The sequence below is a fragment of the Balaenoptera ricei genome, chromosome 12 (assembly GCF_028023285.1).
Source record: "Balaenoptera ricei isolate mBalRic1 chromosome 12, mBalRic1.hap2, whole genome shotgun sequence".
Taxonomy (NCBI): Eukaryota; Metazoa; Chordata; class Mammalia; order Artiodactyla; family Balaenopteridae; genus Balaenoptera; species Balaenoptera ricei.
Genome location: NC_082650.1, coordinates 55,162,241 through 55,184,086, shown reverse-complemented (window position 1 = coordinate 55,184,086; position 21,846 = coordinate 55,162,241). Strand labels below are relative to the sequence as shown.

Here is a 21,846-nt window from a genome sequence, read left to right as displayed (position 1 = left end):
GAGGCTGACAACACCTTGCTTTTGGCCCCAGCTGTGGACAGGTGAGCCAGGCTTGGCAAATCGGAGTGCTCCGTACACTGCACCAAGGGATAGGTTCAGGGATCCATACCTGACCCAATTTGGGCCAATCAGAATCTTCGTCAGGGCTATCAGCAGATCCAGATTCAGGTGTGTGACCTGTTCAGTCACAACGGCCCTGTGCCCAGCACGGTCCTGCACTTGGTTTAATGTTCTTTTGTTGCCATTTTGAAATTCTTAATAATTTTATCTTTGAACTTGTGTTTTGTAAGAGAAGTCCAATGGGACGATGGACGTGCACATGAGCAGAGGAAATACACGCTCCATTTTCAGTATAGCATTTATGATGCCTGTCAGCACAGCACTCCAGTTGACCTACTATGTGTGGCAATTCTGTGAGATTCAAAGTGAGTACAAGGTAAGTATGTTATATTTAAAACAGAATAAATGACAACCCCAAGAGACCATGCTTTCCATATGAACCAGAGCTTACTTCCAGTACAGAAGGAAATCAACAGCATTTTATGAAACAAGACCAAAGAACTTCATCATATCCTTTCTTACATGTGTTACTTCCCTCTACTAGACAAACTCACTGAAAATGATGATATAGAAGGACAGGAACCTGTAGTTCTTTTTCCTTTCAGTTCTTCCTTACTCATCAGTAAGCTGAAGAGATTGGTAGAATGTAACCGTATCAAGAAGTGAAATGAAAACAGTTGAGTTCATTTTGTACAACATTTCCACTGATCTAGTAAAAACAAAACACATATGCATGTACGAAATAAAATTATGCACTTTTGGAGCTTCCATTTTGAGTTAAATGCATTGAAAACTGGCATTGCACAATATGAATGGTAAGAATTGTATTCATAATTTAAATGTTTAGTTTTTCTTTACTTGGAAATACATTAAATAAGAAATTTTTTTAAAAACACCATGACCAGTTGAGAGAGAATGTAGAAGAAAGGAAAACACTTCTACATTTTAGTAACTTTAAGGATACTTTTTCCTGGTTTTTGAACAAGAGGCCCCACAAATTACATAGCCACCCCTGGCTACCAGGATAGATGCTTACTTCTTCCAAGATCTCGAGTTAGAAGAACAATGTGAACTTCATCTTCCCTGGCCAGGTGGATGAAGCCATCTGTACTGAGACAAACTGAAGCCAAAATGCAGACAAACAGAGCTGAGAGAGAAAGAGAAAAGAGAGAACCCACTATTGTTTAAGCTCCTGGATGTGGCCAGACCCAAAGTTAAGGGCACAAGTATCCTTCTTTGTTATGTAAGTCAACAAATTCTTTTTCTTTTGGATGGGGGTGGGGGGAGCTTAAATAATTTGAGTTGGATTTCTGTCATAGTATTGACTAATGTAGCCTTGTGTGCTAAGCGTATATGAAGTTCCTAAATTCATACTCCTACAAGCTGATGGACAGGGGCCTCTGAGAGCCAAGAAGAAAAGTGACCTGGATTCTTTCTTGAATTAGTTTTATAATTTCAAATGATGAAATATTTATAAAAGGTATAAATAATATTGGTGAAAAGTAGAAAAATACCAATAAAAATGCATATGCTTGTACTTAACACCCAATTTTAAAATTTCTGCCAGTGCCTTTGATGGCACCGTAAGACCTCTCCCAACTCCACCCCTGACCCCTCCAAACCTACTCACCCCAAAGTATCCACTATGAACTTTGTAATTAGCCTTCTCTTGCTTTTCCATATAATGTGGTAGCTTTTCCTGGTAAACTGTGGAAGAGGAATCAGAGGAGGCTAATCTGGAAGCCAGGAGACCAGGTAGGAGACAACATAAGTCTGAGTTCAGCTGAGCGTCATTTGTGAGTACTTGGTGTAGCCACCAGATCATGTTTTGTCAACTAAAATTTGGGCAACAAATTTATAAAGTGACTTTTTTTTTCACAAGTGAAAAAAGCATCTTTGCCTTTTTTTTTAATGGGCAACTATTTAATCAGGCAAGAGTAAAAGCCTCACTAGACCATGGCCCAGTTACTCAAGCACAGAAATGAGCTTTGGGCTTGGGCAAAAGGCACAGAGGGAAGTGGATTTGCTACCTGCCTTATCAGTGGCAGCCAGAAAAGGAAGTAGAGAAGAAGAACAGAAGCAAGGAAGAGGAAAAAAGCATAAACAATTCCTTGTCTCATGCTACGTCACCCTCTCCCAACATGTTAAAAGCTACCTGACACATAGTATGGTTCTTCTCATGACTTAAAATATGACTGTCCTTCTCTTTCTATCAAATTCATTTTAAATAAATCACAGGAATAAAAGAAGAAACAGCCCAGAGAAATAAGCCCTAACTGTAAAACTCTGTGCAGTGTGGCACTTAGTTGGAGGTATTTTGAATGGAGTTTCCGAGTATGAGTAGAACCTTCCTTTCATGTCCTCACATTCTTGCTGACTCACAAAATAAGAACTTCTGCTCTAGCTGTAGAAACTGTAGCTCTACCTGTAGAAACTGTAGCTATCTGGACCCTACTCATTGGCTTCTAGTACAAGGAGCAATTTTTCTGTGCTTCATGATGAGAGTCTGATGGCCTTTGTCCACCCTTCACCACTGGGTGAATCAGTGGGCTCAAGGCTGCTATACGTGAGTGGCCTCTTGCTCGGTGTTAGCTGGGCCATAGTCTTTCAAGAAGATGGCAGAGAACTATCACTCTGTAGGCCCAACCCATCCACCACAAAGGTCTCACAGGCTCTACTTGAAAGGGAGGAGAATAGGAAGCCCATTCTGGCCCCACATCTAAGCTACATTCTCCAGTTTTATTCATAATAAAATTCCTATGTCTACCTCTGTGTTCTAGTCTCGGAGTCCATTTCCCGGGTCTGTTTCCCAGTTGGTTCAAAACTCAGATGGGAGATGGAATGAACTGACTGGCACCTTCAAACCCCGACACCCAACACCTCTCAAGTTATGTAATTTACTTAACTATTTGTGAGACTGCCTTGTAAAACACAGAAATTTTTCCCTCCTTGTGAAGAAAATTAAATGGTACAAAAAGTTATGTAACACAATTCTGAGAAGTATAAAAAGATAGATACGTAAACTCTTAATATGAAAATTGATTTTCTGCCTAACTTATAAATAAAACACTATGAATTTTTACCCTCCTGTTTTTCTATAAGCCATGACCTCCTCAAATACAAGCTCAGGATTTGTAATGCTCTCCAGACTCCATGCAACAATCTCCAAATACTTAAATCAGCAAAACAAATTTACCCATGAGTAACCTAGGAGCTGCCAGCATCAATTAAAAATAAGTGGTGTAAAACAAATTGATGAAGGATAATTTTGATGCAACACTATTTCGGTTTATATAATGCCTTCCATCTCTAAAAATAAGCAGACCTGAATAACAAAAAAAAAAATTTCCCTAAGAAACAAACATTTGTTCCATTCAATAAAAACAAATTGCTTTTATGTTATCTGAAAGGGTTCAGTCAAACAGAAATATTGGCGTTGAACCACAACATTTGAATATTTTGGCAGAAGTACTTTTAAACCATTCCTTTACATGATTTAATAAAAATGGTGCTAGCACTGGAAAAGTAACAGAACGGAAAACTTTGCAATGTACAATCGAGTTACCATAAAATGTAAATAAGCTTTATTATGCTAATGGTTTCTATGGAACTTATCCCTTACTGCCCTTGAAATTATAAATTACAAAAAGATGAGTTTTAAAATAACATGACTCCAAAAGCTACAAAATATAATTTTCTATTTTAAAACGGTTGTCTCCAGATCAATAAGGAAAAGCTGTTTCTAAGTAAGTCATCAGAAATCCTTATGTACTGAGAGTACTTTTCAGGGCCAGTTTCCCACTCCTCACCCTGAGTTTAAGTTTCTTCTCATTATTCCTATTATGATTGCTCCAAATCTTCTCCATATTGCTTAGACCCAATGCTGTGTCCTCCACCTCTCCTCTTCTCTCCTCCCCAAATTCTCTATCTTCACACATCCTCTTCTTCCTCCCCATTTCTGTGTTCTTACTATTCCAGACTAACCCCAAGAAGCTCTTCCCTTATTCCAACTTCCCCTCTACCTGTTCCGATCCCCTGCTGCCCGCCCCGATGACAGCCTCAACACAGACTTCTCCCCCCTCACCTATGTTAAAAAAAACAGTCAACCAAGTAAATGTGAAGATCTAATTGGCTTTATTCAACCATTCATGAATTGGGAAGCATCCCATCTAGTAAACAGAAGAGCACTCTGATAGGCTGTACAAAATGGCAGGTTTTTATAGGCAGGGTGGTGGGGCAAGGAGGCTACTAGTGAAAGAAAAGAAAGGATTGTTTCAGGCCAGGTCACCTTCTTTTTGGGGAAAAGTGAAGGTCTATCATGCAGATTATCTCTTCTTCCTTTGGGGGGCAGGTGTGGGAAATGGAGAGGGCCCATGTGACAGATTACCTCATTGGTGCTGACCAGAATATTCCAGACTGGCTGATTGATTTCTTTCCTGTGGAAGTTGAAACTGCCAGTAGGTCAGGTGCTAAATCTAGGTTTGGTATGGGCTTTAGCACAAGGAATACCATTTGGGGCTTTTGGTTTTCTCTTTAACACCTACAATGGTGCTCTGGGCTCCTCCTCTCCCTTTCAAACCACCTAACAGACATCTGCATCCCTACAAGTCCCAAATTCACTTTCCTACAGAGGCCAGGGAGGTCATGCAAATGAGAGAAACGAGCTGGGCGGAAAGGATAAGCATCGGGGACAGGACCATGTGGTGAACCGGGAGAGGACGGTATTTCTAAGGTGGACAACCAATTGTTGCCAAGAGGAAGTGAACCCGCAGTGTCAGATCTTCCAGTTTTTCAACAGAAATCAAAAATTATGTTTCATATGAAACCTCCCAATTTATAAATGTTGAAAACTATTTTTTTAAGTCTCTGAATGCTATGGAGGACAACAATGTGAAGGCCAACCAAAGTACATTTGTGAGGCACGTGCACCACCACTTTATTGCCTCTGTCTACACTCCTCCACGTCCTCAGGGGCCTACTCCTTACTCGTTTCACAGTCTGGTTTCCAAACACCATATGCTGAAACTCAGTGCAACACTCTGGCTTCTTCTAGGTCCCCACCATCCCTAAACTGCCATGGCATTTGACACCAGTGACAGATACTGATGACCAACTCACACTTCTGAAGTTCCCTCTCTTGGTGACCCTGCTGTGGTGTTTTCCTGGTTCCTCTTCCCTCTCTGACTTCTTCCCCAGTCCCTCTTCTTACTCCTCACCTCCCTCATCCTTCTATACTGCCTTGTAGTATAGCGTGGGGAGGTTCACTTGGACAGAATGCCTGAACCACAAACTCCACAAGGGCAGTTTTCTTTTTTTTTTTAATGTAAATTTATTTATTTATTATTTTTATTTTTGGCTGCGTTGGGTCTCCGTTGCTGGACACGGGCTTTCTCTAGTTGTGGCAAGCGGGGGCTACTCTTCATTGCGGTGTGCGGGCTTCTCATTGCGGTGGCTTCTCTTGTTGCAGAGCACAGGCTCTAGGCACAAGGGCTTCAGTAGTTGTGGCATGCGGGCTCAGTAGTTGTAGCTCACAGGCTCCAGACGCGCAGGCTCAGTAGTTGTGGCTCACGGGCCTAGTTGCTCCGCGGCATATGGGATCTTCCTGGACCAGGGCTTGAACCCGTGTCCCTGCATTGGCAGGCGGATTCTTAACCACTGCGCCACCAGGGAAGTCCCACAAGGGCAGTTTTCAACAGGACGATATAGTTTGAGCAGCAACAGTGCTTCCAACACAGAGGGCATATTTGGCTGTGTTTCTGATCCTTGAATGCATATTAAAATCCCCTGAAGCAGAGGAATGTATTTCATCTGGGTTGTAGCCTGGCCTCAGGATATTTTAAAAGCTCAACAGGTGAGTCTTATGCACAGCAAAGTTGAGCACCACTGGTATACATGGTGACTAAGTAAGTGGGTCATTACTCAAAATTGGTGGGTCTCACCTTGTGCATACTACTGCTTTCAGGGTCTGCCAGACATTGTGGCTCCACATATTCATTCAATCATGATTTCTGACTGCCAAGGTGTGCCCTGCACCACGGGCCTAAAGGAAGGCAATGGAAGGCTGAGCCCCCATGGGTGCCAAACATTCTCTCTCAGATTAGACCTTGTATGATCTGAGTAAACTCTTCTGTGAAAGTAAAAACTGTTTGTTTCATTGGAATATAATTTGTAGAACCTTCTATTACAGCAAGGCTTTTCCTTTGGCTTATAAATGGAAACCTTCCAAATTTGTTCTCTATCGCTCTAATTCTGAATACCCTCTTAAATTCTGCATTTCCAACCGCCTGGTGGACATTGCCACTTCTCTTCTCCCCACTACCCACATCTTCTCCTCCTGCCCATTTCCCATTATGATGTTTCCACGCTCCCACCCGCTGGAGTGTGAAATCTTGACATAGTCCTGGACTCCTCCCTCTAGCTTCTCCCTTCTAATATTCATTCTTCTAGCTCACCTAATATTGATTCTTCTCTCACACTGTTTCTGCCATCTGGCTATGCCTCTCCATTCCCACCACACCTTCCAACTTAAGACATGGCTACTCCATGCCTGGCCTATGGCAATGGTCCTCAGTGCTCTCCCTGCTCCCAGCCTCTTCCTTAACCAATCCGTTGTACTCTGCGATTGTGTTTCCTCCTTCTTACAAACCCTTGTTGCACCGTGCAGGAATAAACTAAGACAGGCCTACAGCCTGGGTCTGCTGAGCTGTGTCACTCCACCACCCAGTCTCTTGAGTGAAGACTCAGAGATGTGCTGAGCTTGATTTGCAACAGTTTCTTGCACCTGGTGAGTAGGCAGACCCAAGCCAGAGTCTACAGCACAGTCAGGCAGGTGGTCAGGAGGCTATAAATCCTGCCAAGAACGCAAAGGTGAACCTCTCACTCCTGGCCAAATGGTCACCCACAGAAGTAGAGTCAGCAGCACAGTGCCCTCTATAGGAACTTTGGGAGACCTATGCCTCCACCTGGGACCATGCCAAACAGTCTCCTGCCTTATGTAGTTACTTCCAAGTAGGGATGTTTCTGGATCTTTTGCCGCTGAAGAACTTTTCATCCTCTTATTGTGTCTATTGGTATCTTTCTATATTCCACATCACCCTCCCAAAGTGACAGCCCCACAGATTTCCAATACTCAACAACTAAGATCCATTCTCCTTGGGGCCGGCATTCCATGCCCTTCCCAGTCCATCATCACCAGTCCTTCTGGCCTTGTCTCCCACTACACCTGGGCTCTGGTCCTATTAGGCTGCTGGCAACATTCATTAAACCAAGAAGGATGTGAATCATGAGATGCCCCATCCAAAAACCTATGGCCTTCCATATTTTCCATTAAGCTAAGAAAACACAACACATCTGAAGCTAACACTCTAGCATAATGTGCAATGTTGGAAATTATAATGAAAACTAATCTTGTTGATTTTAATAAGTTCTGTCCATGTCTCGCTTTAACATTAAGATTATAATTTTACATAACACTTGATAGCACTTGAAAAAGCACTTTGCTTACATTATCTCTTTAATCCTCACAACAATCCTGTGAATATTTACAGATGAGAAAATGGAGACACAGATATTACTTTGATTTTCCCAAGGTCACACAATTTCTGGGAGGCACAGATGGTTTCCAATCCCACATCTCCTGATTTTAAAATCTCATTAACATTCTACTACCCAGTCTTGCTTTATTTACCAATGTAAATCTCCACAATGTTCACCTAAACCCACAATGAAAATTAATAAAACAAACTACTTACCTTTGAGAATTTCAGTGCAAAAGCTATGCTTTCTTGACACTGTTCTGATTCTTTTAGTGCTGTAATAAGGGGTATATGCCTCTCTACAGATCAGTGTCATTAGAAACCCCAACCAAAACTGGCCACAGATAGAGAAATGAAAGCTTGTAAAAAGCACTGGAATTGAACAAAAATGATAGTAATGAAAAGGTAGGAAGACAAACAGCATTTCAGCAACTACACTGTTCTGCACAGAAAGCTGCCCAGCATCAAATACTGGCTTCTTTATGTTGTCATGCAAACATCTAATCGCACCATTTACTTTCTATAGTGCTGAAGAGAGACCAAACAAGCCAAATGCCATTTCTTTATTGTCGTTTGCCATGGATTCTAACACTCAAAGAAAGGAGTAGAGATTATATAAAACTGCAAGAATCTACTCTGTTCTAATACTGGTGAAGGTAAATATGCATCCCTGGAAAAACCCTTGGCATCCAGACGGAATGTGGGGCTGGGAACAGCAGAAGTGAGTGAAGGAGGCATGGGATGAACTCCCAGGGCCTGACTCATGGAAAATGCGGGAAGGACTCAAGTGGCTCCATTTATAAGTAATCAAATATGAACATTTTTCACAGAAAAAAATTTTACTCACTTTTAAAAAGAAATGCCTCCCATATCTTTGACTCAGCTATCCCACTTCTAGGAATTTACCTAAGAAGGAAACACACACACATACACACAAACACAAATCCATATGTGATAATCTCAACACACATACACACACACACGCACACACATCTACATGTGATAAAAGTCTTGGTTGAGATTGAGGAGGGTGTCAGAGGAAGACAACAAAGGGTTGAAAGAGATTTAATTTTTACTATATCCTTTTGTACCTTTGGATTTTTGTCCAATTGAACACCTATAACCTATATAAGAAATTAACTAATTAAACAAAAAAAATTTTAATCCATGCTTCAAATACACATACTCTATAACCCAGAAACATCTCCTTTCAAAATATTTACAAATAAGCCCCAAGAAGTCTATACAAGGATATTTGGTGCAGTAACATTTGTAATACAAAAGATTAGATGGAATCTAACTTCCTTTCCATCAATAGGAGAATGGTTCAATAAATTCCAGCACTTCCATTCAATGTAAAACTCTGCAGCCATGAAAAAGAATAATATATCCACATGCAAAATACTCTGCAAAATAAATTGTTTTTTTAAAGTCAGGTGAAGAACAACATGTATAGCTTACTCCCATTTTTTTGTGAAAATAGAGAATATATAAATATAAACATTCCTGTATATACTTTCTATATAGAAGGAGACTAAGGAAACTAGTAACAGTGGTTAACAGTTGGGAGGGTTTCTGAGAGGTTGATGGTTTTCGGTGTATACGTTTTTTTTGTTTTTAATTTTTAGTCTTGGTATGCATTAATTTTTCAATCAAAAAAAGATCTTTTAAAAATCAGTGCCTCACCACAATGACACAAAGAAAACCCACAGCAGCTACCTTTATCAATGAACTTTGTTCTTTATTCACGAATCTGAGTAGACAATCAAGCATTATCTAAGGAACAGCAAGAATCCAAAAGAGAAGGACCAAGACGAGCAAAGAAAACAACTGACCTGATACAAAAGAAAGCTACTTAGTACTCCCAGAGATATTTGAGATGATATTATAACCTTCTCCCTCCAAAAAAGAAAGGAAATAGAAACCAAATTGTTCTTGGAAACTAAAAATATGACTGAGAAATATAAAAAGATCACACACATCATACAATCAAAAGAAAAGAGAAAATATGAAAGAAAAGTTGATACATAGAGGATAAATCCTCAAGAACACATATTTATCTCATAAAAGCTCCAGAAAGTAAGAAAAAAGAAATAGAGATAAAATAATGAAATATATGATTGAAAAAAATCTCCCAGAGCTGAAGAAAGACATGAGTCTTCATATGGAGTCCCAGTGAAAGCCAAGCAGAAAACATGAACAAATCCTTATGAAATTCAAGAATCCCAAGGATAAAGAGAAGGTTCCAAAAGACCTTCCTGAGGATGAAACAAACCAACAAAAGTTTCATACACAGGAATGAGAAACAGAATGGCATCAGATTTATCCTCAGTCACACTAAATGTTAGAAGACAGCCAAACAATGGCCTCAAATTCAGAGGAAGTAATATTGAAACTGAAATTCAATACCCAAGAATCCTATCAAATATGAGGGTAAGATAGATATAGTTTGAGACATAAAAAAATGAGAAAGTTTATTTCCCTTGTACACTAATATGGTACGCTTGCACCTAATATGGTTAATCTATATTAAAGAAAAATTATGGTTAAGCAGCTAGACAATCTTAAGATATGATGCTTTCTTGCATAAAAAAGAAAAGTAAAGTGTCAGGAGAAACAAATATGGAAAAGAATGAGGTCTAAATAAACAGTGGCATGATCTTGAAAAACTGACAGTGTTAAAAAAAAAAGTCCATCTGAGCTTTGTGCTTAGAACATTCTTTATGAACAACACTAGTTTTGTGACATTAAGATTATAGCTTCTCCACAAGTCCAATCATACTATTTGGTTTTGCAAAGAAAATATTTATATAATCATAATATTATAAAAACTCTTTGTTTTCCATTTTCAGAATCAACCTACAGACCAACATGTAAGGTATAAATATATATTACCACACAGAATATAAATATATCTTGACAAAGTAAAAGTAATATATATGATGATAGTTGGGAGTTGGTTATATGGGAAGGGGAATTGGAAAGGATAGGAGTGCTACTTTGCTCATGTCAATCACAGGGAGCATGATTTTGTCTAAATCAGATCAAGAAATAGGGCTTAGGTGTATAATCTAAAGTTATAAAAGTAATCAATAGAAAAACTAAAATGTAATTAACCCAAATGAAGTTAGTGTGGTGGAGGTAGAAAGAAAATGTGAAAACAGACCTACATTCACCAATTTTTATGGCATGGGGTCAACTGACACTGTTCAAAGTTGACAGACCACCTTAATGAGTGTTTGGGAGACATTTTACATAAAAATTAATTTTTTTTATTTTTTTATTTTTTGTGTGTGTGTGCTTTAAATATGTGTTTGGGGGGAGGGGAACACACACTTCTACTCAATTAAGAGAAACATTTATACCGTCCAGGTCTTTTACTTTCTTTACACCCATCATGCCATAAATTCATAGGGAATGGGCTCCAACTGTTCAGGCTCCTTTCCATCGGTTCTCATGAAGTGTGCTTCTCTGGGTGGAGCAGGCTGGCGCTTCAGTTGAACCCAAGTACCTTTCTCTTTGGCTTCCTTCTTTATTGGATCATTTTCCTTCACCCATTTCAGTAAGCTATCTCGGCTCTTAGAGTGCTTAATATGATCGATACGCACATTAATTCTCTTGGCAAGAATCTTGCCCTTAACTTGTTTGTTTACAAGGACGCCAATAGCATGCTGGGTAACACTGTAGACTCTCTCAGTTTTGCCATGGTAACATTTGTGGGGCATTCCTTTTCAAACAGTGCCCATTCCCTCACTATCTACAGTATCACCTTTCTTGTAGATTCGCATGTATGTGGCCAAAGGAACAACTCCATGTTTTCTAAAAGGCCTAGAGAACATGTAGCAGGTGCCCCTCCTCTTTCCCTTTGTGTTGGTCATTTTGGCGAATTACTGGAAGATGGCGGTTCTGGCCGAAAGGAAAAATTAATTTTTAAACATTTCTCAGTGGCTTCCTCTGGGAAGTAAAGTTAGGCTGTAGGGCAAATAAGTCTTTTCATTTTTGTTTTATCCACATTTATGCTATTTGAATTTTCACTTCAATGTTCTTATGCTTTTTTATAATTTTTTTAAATGTGCTTCTTGTACAAATGGGCTGCCCCATAAACTCTAATCAAAACATTTATATAAGTATTATTATGACTGATTCTAACAATAATAATGAATAATAAATATATTTTACTGAGGGCATTTTATGTGCTAAAGGTTTAGTGAGCACTCCGATTGAATCATCACAACAATCATGTTATAGACACTATTATCTCTTTTATTTAATGCACAAGGAAACTAAGACTTAAGAGGTTAAGTAATTTTCCACAGTAACGCATCAAATAAGAAGCAAGAGGAGCTATGGCTTAAACTCAGGACTGTCTGACTTCAAAGTTCATGCTTAAAACCACTAACCCCGGAGATTAACCAAGATGGCGGAGTAGAAGGACGTGCTCTCACTCCCTCTTGCGAGAGCACCAGAATCACAACTGGCTGCTGGACAATCATTGACAGGAAGGCCCTGGACTTCACCAAGGAGGATACCCCACGTCCAAGGACAGAGGAGAAGCCACAGTGAGACGGTAGGAGGGGCGCAATCAGAGTAAAATCAAATCCCATAACTGCTGGGTGGGTGACTCACAGACTGGCGAACATTTATACCACAGAAGTCCACCCACTGGAGTGAAGCTTCTGAGCCCCACGTCAGGCTTCCCAACCTGGGGGTCCGGCAACGGGAGGAGGAATTCCTAGAGAATCAGACTTTGAAGCCTAGTGGGAATTGATTGCAGGACTTTGACAGGACTGGGGGAAACAGAGACCCCACTCTTGGAGGGCACACACAAAGTAGTGTGCGCATCGGGACCCAGGGGAAGGAGCAGTGACCCTGGGGGAGACTGAACCAGACCTACCTGCTGGTGTTGGGGGGTCTCCTGCAGAGGCGGGGGGTGGCTCTGTTTCACCGTGGGGACAAGGACACTGGCAGCGGAGGTTCTGGGAAGTGCTCCTTGGTGTGAGCCCTCCCAGAGTCTGCCATTAACCCCATCAAAGAGCCCAGGTAGGCTCCAGTGTTGGGTTGCCTCAGGCAAAACAACCAACAGGGAGGGAACCCAGCCCCACCCATCAACAGTCAAGTGGATTAAAGTGTTACGGAGCTCTGTCCGCCACAGCAACAGTCAGCTCTACCCACCACCAGAGCCTCCCATCAAGCCTCTTAGATAGCCTCAACCACCAGAGGACAGACAGCAGAATCAAGAAAAACTACAATCCTGCAGCCTGTGGACCAAAACCCACAGTTACAGAAAGATAGACAAGATGAAAAGGCAGAGGGCTATATATCAGATGAAGGAACAAGAAAAAAACCCAGAAAAACAACTAAATGAAGTGGAGATAGGTAACCTTCCAGAAAAAGAATTCAGAATAATGATAGTGAAGATGATCCAGGACCTCGGAATAAGAATGGAGGCAAAGATTGAGAAGATGCAAGAAATGATTAACAAAGACCTAGAAGAACTAAAGAACAAACAAACAGAGATGATCAATACAATAAGTGAAATGAAAACTACACTAGAAGGAATCAATAGCAGAATAACTGAGGCAGAAAAACGGATAAGTGACCTGGAAGACAGAATGGTGGAATTCACTGCTGCGGAACAGACTAAAGAAAAAAGAATGAAAAGAAATGAAGACAGCCTAAGAGACCTCTGGGACAACATTAAGCAGAACAACATTCACATTATAGGGGTCCCAGAAGGAGAAGAGAGAGAGAAAGGACCAGAGAAAATATTTGAAGAGATTATAGTCGAAAACTTCCCTAACATGGGAAAGGAAATAGCCACCCAAGTCCAGGAAGCGCAGAGAGTCCCATACAGGATAAACCCAAGGAGAAACACGCCGAGACACATAGTAATCAAAGTGGCAAAAATTAAAGACAAAGAAAAATTATTGAAAGCAGCAAGGGAAAAACAACAAATAACATACAAGGGAACTCCCATAAGGTTAACAGCTGATTTCTCAGCAGAAACTCTGCAAGCCAGAAGGGAGTGGCATGATATACTTAAAGTGATGAAAGGGAAGAACCTACAACCAAGATTACTCTACCCAGCAAGGATCTCATTTAGATTTGATGGAGAAATCAAAAGCTTTACAGACAAGCAAAAGCTAAGAGAATTCAGCACCACCAAACCAGCTCTACAACAAATGCTAAAGGAACTTCTCTAAGTGGGAAACACAAGAGAAGAAAAGGACCTACAAAAACAAACCCAAAACAATTAAGAAAATGGTCATAGGAACATACATATCGATAATTACCTTAAACGTGAATGGATTAAATGCCCCAACCAAAAGACATAGACTGGCTGAATGGATACAAAAACAAGACCCATATATATGCTGTCTACAAGAGACCCACTTTAGACCTAGGGACACATACAGACTGAAAGTGAGGGGATGGAAAAAGATATTCCATGCAAATGGAAATCAAAAGAAAGCTGGAGTAGCTATACTCATATCAGATAAAATAGACTTTAAAATAAAGAATGTTACAAGAGACAAGGAAGGACACTACATAATGATCAGGGGATCAATCCAAGAAGAAGATATAACAATTATAAATATATATGCACCCAACATAGGAGCACCTCAATACATAAGGCAACTGCTAACAGCTATAAAAGAGGAAATTGACAGTAACACAATCATAGTGGGGGACTTTAACACCTCACTTACACCAATGGACAGATCATCCAAAATGAAAATAAATAAGGAAACAGAAGCTTTAAATGACACAATAGACCAGATAGATTTAATTGATATATATAGGACATTCCATCCAAAAACAGCAGATTACACGTTCTTCTCAAGTGCGCACGGAACATTCTCCAGGATAGATCACATCTTGGGTCACAAATCAAGCCTCAGTAAATTTAAGAAGATTGAAATCATATCAAGCATCTTTTCTGACCACAACGCTATGAGATTAGAAATGAATTACAGGGAAAAAAACGTAAAAAAGACAAACACGTGGAGGCTAAACAATACGTAACTAAATAACCAAGAGATCACTGAAGAAATCAAAGAGGAAATCAAAAAATACCTAGAGACAAATGACAATGAAAACACGACGACCCAAAACCTATGGGATGCAGCGAAAGCAGTTCTAAGAGGGAAGTTTTTAGCTATACAAGCCTACCTCAAGAAACAAGAAACATCTCAAGTAAACAATCTAACCTTACACCTAAAGAAACTAGAGAAAGAAGAACAAACAAAACCCAAGTTAGCAGAAGGAAAGAAATCATAAAGATGAGAGCAGAAATAAATGAAATAGAAACAAAGAAAACAATAGCAAAGATCAATAAAACTAAAAGCTGGTTCTTTGAGAAGATAAACAAAATTGATAAGCCATTAGCCAGATTCATCAAGAAAAAGAGGGAGAGGACTCAAATCAATAAAATCAGAAATGAAAAAGGAGAAGTTACAACAGACACTGCAGAAATACAAAGCATCCTAAGAGACTACTACAAGCAACTTTATGCCAATAAAATGGACAACCTGGAAGAAATGGACAAATTTTTAGAAAGGTATAAACTTCCAAGACTGAACCAGGAAGAAACAGAAAATATGAACAGACCAATCACAAGTAATGAAATTGAAACTGTGATTAAAAATCTTCCAACAAACAAAAGTCCAGGACCAGATGGCTTCACAGGTGAATTCTATCAAACATTTAGAGAAGAGCTAACACCTATCCTTCTCAAACTCTTCCAAAAAATTGCAGAGGAAGGAACACTCCCAAACTCATTCTATGAGGCCACCATCACCCTGATCCCAAAACCAGACAAAGACACTACAAAAAAAGAAAATTACAGACCAATATCACTGATGAATATGCAAAAATCCTCAACAAAATACTAGCAAACAGAATCCAACAACACATTAAAAGGATCATACACCACGATCAAGTGGGATTTATCCCAGGGATGCAAGGATTCTTCAATATACGCAAATCAATCAACGTGATACACCATATTAACAAATTGAAGAATAAAAACCATATGATCATCTCAATAGATGCAGAAAAAGCTTTTGACAAAATTCAACACCCATTTATGATAAAAACCCTCCAGAAAGTGGGCATAGAGGGAACCTACCTCAACATAATAAAGGCCATATATGACAAACCCACAGCAAACATCATTCTCAATGGTGAAAAACTGAAAGCATTTCCTCTAAGATCAGGAACGAGACAAGGATGTCCACTCTCACCACTATTATTCAACATAGTTCTGGAAGTCCTAGCCACGGCAATCAGAGAAGAAAAAGAAATAAAAGGAATACAAATTGGAAAAGAAGAAGTAAAACTGTCACTGTTTGCAGATGACATGACACTATCCATAGAGAATCCTAAAACTGCCACCAGAAAACTGCTAGAGCTAATTAATGAATATGGTAAAGTTGCAGGATACAAAATTAATGCACAGAAATCTCTTGCATTCCTATACACTAATGATGAAAAATCTGAAAGAGAAATTATGGAAACACTCCCATTTACCATTGCAACAAAAAGAATAAAATACCTAGGAATAAACCTACCTAGGGAGACAAAAGACCTGTATGCAGAAAACTATAAGACACTGATGAAAGAAATTAAAGATGATACCAACAGAGGGAGAGATATACCATGTTCTTGGATTGGAAGAATCAACATTGTGAAAATGAGTATACTACCCAAAGCAATCTACAGATTCAATGCAATCCCTATTAAATTACCAAGGGCATTTTTTACGGAGCTAGAACAAATCATCTTAAAATTTGTATGGAGACACAAAAGACCCCGAATAGCCAAAGCAGTCTTGAGGCAAAAAAATGGAGCTGGAGGAATCAGACTCCCTGACTTCAGACTATACTACAAAGCTACAGTAATCAAGACAATATGGTACTGGCACAAAAACAGAAACATAGATCAATGGAACAAGACAGAAAGCCCAGAGATTAACCCACGCACCTATGGTCAACTAATCTATGACAAAGGAGGCAAAGATATACAATGGAGAAAAGACAGTCTCTTCAATAAGTGGTGCTGGGAAAACTGGACAGCTACATGTAAAAGAATGAAATTAGAATACTCCCTAACACCATACACAAAAATAAACTCAAAATGGATTAGGGACCTAAATATAAGCCTGGACACTATAAAACTCTTAGAGGAAAACATAGGAAGAACACTCTTTGACATCAATCACAGCAAGATCTTTTTTGATCCACCTCCTAGAGTAATGGAAATAAAAACAAAAATAAACAAATGGGACCTAATGAAACGTCAAAGTTTTTGCACAGCAAAGGAAACCATAAACAAGACGAAAAGACAACCCTCAGAATGGGAGAAAATATTTGCAAACGAATCAACGGACAAAGGATTAATCTCCAAAATATATAAACAGCTCATTCAGCTCAATATTAAAGAAACAAACACCCCAATCCAAAAATGGGCAGAAGACCTAAATAGACAGTTCTCCAAAGAAGACATACAGATGGCCACGAAGCACATGAAAAGATGCTCAACATCACTAATTATTAGAGAAATGCAAATCAAAACTACAATGAGGTATCACCTCACTCCTGTTAGAATGGGCATCATCAGAAAATCTACAAACAACAAATGCTGGAGAGGGTGTGGAGAAAAGGGAACCCTCTTGCACTGCTGCTGGGAATGTAAATTGATACAGCCACTATGGAGAACAGTATGGAGGTTCCTTAAAAAACTAAAAATACAATTACCATATGACCCAGCAATCCCACTACTGGGCATATACCCAGAGCAAACCGTAATTCAAAAAGACACATGCACCCCAATGTTCATTGCAGCACTATTTACAATAGCCAGGTCATGGAAGCAACCTAAATGCCCATCAACAGACGAATGGATAAAGAAGATGTGGTACATATATACAATGGAATATTACTCAGCCATAAAAAGGAACGAAATTGAGTCATTTGTTGAGAAGTGGATGGATCTAGAGACTGTCATACAGAGTGAAGTAAGTCAGAAAGAGAAAAACAAATATCGTATATTAATGCATGTATGTGGAACCTAGAAAAATGGTACAGATGAGCCGGTTTGCAGGGCAGAAGTTGAGACACAGATGGAGAGAATGGACATATGGACACCAAGGGGGGAAAACTGCGGTGGGGTGGGGATGGTGGTGTGCTGAATTGGGCGATTGGGATTGACATGTATACACTGATGTGTATAAAATTGATGCCTAATAAGAACCTGCAGTATAAACAAACAAACAAAACAACTAATACTAAACTTTCATTGGGTTATTTGTATGGAAATATGTTAATATAAATGTTTCAGACATTACATGAAATTTCTAAAAATCTTATATTTGTATGGAAATATGTTAATATAAATGTTTCAGACATTACATGAAATTTCTAAAAATCTTAAAAAAAAAAAAAAAAAAAAAAACCACTAACCCCCACTGCCTGTACTCATCCTATGATTTTGAACTAGCAACTTGCAGACTCCATTTTCTCTATCGACTATATCAGCTCTGAGAGATCTTTATTTGAATTCCAGGGTAGCTCCTTTGACTGAAGACAATTTCCAAGACCAACACTTTATATACCAGTTGCAGTAAATGTTAGAAGGTAGCAAAGCAATGGCCACAAATTCTGAGAGAAGAGAATTTTGACGAAAATTGAACACACAAGGATCCCGTCAAATGTAAGGTGAGATAGAGATATTTTCAGACATAAAAAGGACTGTGAAAAAAGGATGCATTTTGTGCTATCTTAATAATATGTCTTATCCTGAGGCTTGTTTGAAGTTGGTAAATAGAAACATGTAGTTTCAAAAAGAGATTTTGGTGTATATACCTATAAATTTTATTTCCTTTGTACCCTTTCACAAAAAATCACATGAAGATTTATTTCAGAAAGGGGGACTACACATCTCTGCACAATTGGACCATTAGAGTTAAAAAAAAAAAATTCTGTCATTCCACTTCCTGCAAGCTTTACAATTAGGAAAACAAAGAAAAATCCATTACTTCATGTGACAAGTAACTTAGTTTCTGCTTTTGGCAAACAGGAATAGATTCTGGTTATTCGGTCATTCAACTAGTGTTTGGAATCACATTGCTTTCTGCTAGGGAGATGACAGTGAACTATAGACATAGTTTTGAGCTGCTCACCGTAAACCAAGGAGTGGCTGGAGGGGTGCTTGAGGCCCCACCATCTCAACCAGCACCCCCATGCTTACCCTCACTACCATTCTTCTGATTTTTCATGATGATTTTAGTACTGGGAAAACAAAACTTCAAGCCCTCCATACATTCGTCCCAAAGCCATCCTATATAAAAATTCAGAAACCATCAGGAGAGCTTAGAGTCTTGTGGGGATAGACAAGCAATTAACCAGAATTATATAATCCATCACACATACATGGGTCATGAAGTAAAGTGTTCTGAGGGGTTTTTTTATTATTATTTATAAGGTTTTATTGTTATATTAAGTGGAAGAGCAGGAAGTTATGGACCAAGCCATGCAACATAGTTTCAAAGTAAAGGATTAGAATAATCAGTCACATTTCTTATCTACCATATACTTTGATAAGCTATAAATTGTATTTTTACATTTCAAAAGTATTTAAAATTTCCATGTGTCTCGTATAGGTATATACACCAAAATCTCTTTTGGAACTACATGTTTCTATTTACCAACTTCAAACAAGCCTCAGGATAAGACATACTGTTAAGATTACACAAAATGCATCCTTTTTTCAGAATCCTTTTCATAAACTTCACAGCCAGATATTTTGCAGAAGTCTCTTCAGCTTAAAATAGAAATTCTCTTCTATAGATAACTAAAAAAGATTTGAGATGAAGAAGGTTAACTACTCTTTTGTGGGTCACAGCACTGATGTGCTTCAGCCCTCAGAGCACAGCTGAACTTTTACTCATTGACTGAGTCAGTTGCCACTTTCTTTCCCTCAATGTCTTTAAGCTGAGTTTGTTTTGGCACATTGGTTTATTAACACATGGACCCATATATGGTAAATTCATTTGATAGCTCCTCCCAATCCCTTGATACTAAATATTGAAGTTTGATTAGAGATGGAAAAATGACGCTACTCATAGTAGAAGAGACCAAAATCCAAAATCCAGTCCTCTCTTCCCCTTTTGCTAAAAAGATGCTTACGTTGTTTGGGTGTCTCCTCTCCTCTGTACGTCCTGGTGCTCAGAAGAGGGAGGGGGGGGCCCACTCCACACTGCCTGGTTTCCTGTTCTTATTATCAAGGATTAGTTTGGACATGGGCATGAGGTATAATTCTGGATACTATGATGTGTGGGAAATCTGGGAAAGGCTCTCTCTCCTTACTAACAAAAAAGATAGTTGGGGATAAACATCCCCTGTGCCCAGTGTCATTGTGTTTATGACCATTCCTGGAGCTGTGGCAGCCATCTTGCAACCATGTGGGGAACTAAGTCAACAGGTCCAAGAGGGTAGAACAGAAAGATGCAGAGAACTTACGTTCCTGCTCTTTTGAGCAACTGAATCGACCATTGAATCAATCAACAATCTGGAGCATTCACATTTGGACTTCATGTTATGTGACATAATAAATATTCCTCATGTGTAAGCCACTTTGAGTCAGGGTTTTCTGTTACTTAGCAGATAAACACATCCAAATTGGTCCACATAGATTAGTTCTCTCTGTTTTCCCTTTCTTCCTCCACCCAGCCACCATTCTTAACATAATTTAATTGGTATTAACATTTTTACACAGGTAGATTTAGCTTTCTTCGGTGATAAATTTAAATTTCTCCTCATGTTTTAAACTTTACCTTGGCAATCTAGTTTAAGAAACTGATCTTATCAAAGATATCTGGTTACCATACCCATGGGGCACTAATAATATTCTTAAGGTCATGGAAGTAGCAGTATGAGGCTACAATGTTTTTTGATAGCTTAACATATCGGCTTTGACCAAAGACTCTTCCCTATTAAAAAAAAAAAAAGAAAAAAAAGAAACGAAAAAACTGAGTTATATGTGGAAGATTTCTAATTCTTATCCCAATTTTTTTTTTTTTTGATAGACTTTCATTACAGCAACTCCTTAAAGCCTGACTCTTTGGCTTTCACAGTTTAATTTCTCGGCTTTGAGTTAATATTATTCCCTTAATCTCACTAATCCTCTAAGAAAGATGAACATAATGGTGAACTTCATGTAAGAAATATTCTATTAAATTTTTAAATGATGAAATTGTACACATAAAAATAAAATATGAATTTACATTGAATTTACATAACTTCCTGCCTAAATTCCTGAATTTTAAGCCATCTTTTCACCAATACCACTTCCAAATGTCTCTCTACGTGAGCTTTATCAAGACAAGTGTCAGAATTCATAAAATCAACCAAAGCAACTGAAAGGCCTATGCTAATAATAAATCATAACACAAGTCAAGGTTAATTACAATTAGATTTTAAATATTTTGCTTGAGGATGCTAAGCTTATTTAGTCTGGAACATAGTTTTAAAATGAAATGCTTATATATTGATATAAAAGATATAACAGTATAGTACAGCTGTGGGATAGAGGGAGGAAACACTATGTAGCACTTTTTAAATGTTACATATTAATCTCAAAAATAACAAAAATAAGCAGTTTGACCATAAATTATTCTCAGGACTTTAGCTTTAAAGAAAAAAAATGTAAAGGCCATAATCTCTTAAGCACTTCAGGGCAATGACAATTTTTTAAAATTGTAACTGGGAGGAAGCTAAAATGCCAACATTCATTTCTGGATTTTGCAGCCAACTTTGTCATACAAGTGCTTTACTAATATTTTTTTTCATACTTGTGTTCTAAAAGGCGTTCTCCGGAATAAAGCCTTAAGTTTAAATCAAAGATAAATTTTTCAGAACCCACCCCACCATATTTGTAGTGGCTCTCTAGCTCCTTATAAGGAAAAATACTGGAGATGAGGTTAGAAATTTTAAAAGTAAATGTGAGGATGTGGTAAAGAATGATCTTATCCAGTCTGTAAAGTGGGTATGGGATTTTTAAAGTCCAAGAATAGTGGATAGTCTAATATGAAAGTGAATGAAGATACTCCTTAAGCAAAAACAGAAACCCTTTTTTTAAAGGAAAGCTTGAAGGAATTTTGAGAATTGTACTTTAGCTAAGGAAGATATAAACATCTGGGGGATCTGAGTGGAGGATATGCAGAGTTCTTATTTTTAGTAATTTTTCAAAA

At 38.6% G+C, this 21,846-nt stretch overlaps 1 pseudogene; it reads right to left on the bottom strand.

The window, feature by feature from the left end:
* Window positions 1–10,990: 10,990 nt before the first annotated feature.
* LOC132376345 (large ribosomal subunit protein eL21-like) lies at window positions 10,991–11,491 on the bottom strand (annotated as a pseudogene).
* Between the last annotated feature and the right edge of the window lie 10,355 nt (window positions 11,492–21,846).